A 1,866-nucleotide genomic window follows, 5' to 3' on the forward strand; every position below is an offset into this window, starting at 1 on the left:
GTCACCTCCGCGCCAGGTGGGCCTTGGTTGCGGTTTCCGACCTGCTTGACGCCCCCACCGGGTGCCTCAGGAGCGCAGCGCCTGCTGCGGAGGGGCCTGCCCCGTGCTGGGGAGATTTTTCAACGCCTGGGCACCCGATAAAAGATTTCCTCTGTCTCCTCCGCAGTCCTACCCAGCAGGTCCTGCCGCCGCTCTGATTTTTTAAGGGGCTGTGTATTGGTGGGCACTCGGGGGCCCCCTCTGTTCTGTGCGCTGAGGTTAGGGGCTGTGCTCCGGGCTGGGCCTGAGCTGTCTGAGGGGTGAGGGAGGCCTCCAAATTAGAGAGAACACAGCGTGGAAAAGGCGCAGGCGCAGGTTCAGCCCAGCCGGGGCCGCTAAGCCAGACCCGCGCTCAGGGAAAGGCCCCCGGTTCGATCCCCAGCACCGCCAGGATGAAAGCTGGGGGTACAGGATTTTCCATTATTTAAAAGTATCCGGCCACGCTTCACCGAGGGAGAAAGTCTTCCGTGAAGAGCCCCTGGCGTCCCCGCCGTGACCCCTAACCAGCTATTGCAGAGTAGAGTGCTCGCGCTGTAGCAGCGCATGGGTCCCGTGCCCCAAAGGTAGGTCCCAGAGGAGAAACGATGGCTGCGAAGAACTCGGGGTCGCTGGGCCTGACACCGGTCGGTGCTGGGTGCCTCAGGGGTGTGGAGATGAGACTGCCGTTTGGGGGGGCGTGAGTATCAGGCAAAGCTGCTGACGTTCGGTTTTCGGCGGTGCTGGGGGCCACGGGGAGGTCCCAGTCGGTGGCTCCGAAGATCTGTAACGTTTCTGTAGACTTGTACACTCAGGGAATGAGTAAGTGCAGCGCTGGGTTGTGGTCAGGGGATCCGCGGGGCACAACTGCGAACGTGCGAGTGAGCCGGGCCCTTCTCTTTCTGGCCCGTATCGGCGTCCTCTGTACTGAAGAGCAGCTCCACTCTCTAGGACACACCCCCACCCCCCAGTCTGCGGTTCCCGTGTGGCTTGTGTAAAGTGCTTCGTGCCTGCATATCACCTGCCGTATCTCTCCACCTATAGTTATCTGAGTCATTTATATCTAACGATGCAGTGCTATGGAAATAGTTGTCATGTTGTATTTTCGTTTGCTGGGGATCGAACTCGGGACCTTACAACTTGGGAGGCAGGTGGCGCCACCACTGAGCTAAATCCCCAGCCCTGTCATTGTATTTTAAGTGGAAATGTCAGGAAATTTTTCTAAATGTTCAGTATGGATGCATTTTTTAAAAATATTTTTGACCTGTGGTTGGCTGAGTCTTCAGGACCCCGTGGTTATGTAGCACTGACTGTATTAGCAATTCCCAACACTTCAAAACCCTAGCCCTCCCCAAGAACTCTCCAGGCAGTGCTGTCCTTTCCTTCTACAACCCACAGTTAGAATTCAAGATCCAGGGTCTGGTTTTAATGGATCATAGCTATTTGACCCCAGTCTACTTTTCCAACCTTAATTCCTCACATTTCTTCTTAAAACGCTCCTGCTTAGTACTTTGTTTGTAAACTATGTCTTAATTTAGTTTCAGCACATCAGAAAGTCTGTTTACCTAACCTGGAAGACTTCGTGCTTGCTAACCTGAGAACGACTCTGGCGGTGGCCCCTTGTGGCGGCGGGAAGCCCACCTCTCTCTCCAGAGTCCTTTTGAGCTCCCTGGACTTGGTCCTGCATGGCAAGGCTGCGATTTGGTGTTATTTCTGCTTTCGTGTTTTGTCCTGTTGCTTCGGCCTTAAGGCTGTGTCCTAAATATTGCTGGGTCCCCTGGTGACAGCTGGGGGAGGTGACAGAAAGGGCACAGCCCAGACCCTGCAACCAAGGGCAGGAGGCGTCAGCAC

This window comes from Fukomys damarensis, unplaced genomic scaffold, assembly GCF_012274545.1.
Source record: "Fukomys damarensis isolate Sample0158 unplaced genomic scaffold, DMR_v1.0_HiC HiC_scaffold_17, whole genome shotgun sequence".
Classification (NCBI taxonomy): domain Eukaryota; kingdom Metazoa; phylum Chordata; class Mammalia; order Rodentia; family Bathyergidae; genus Fukomys; species Fukomys damarensis.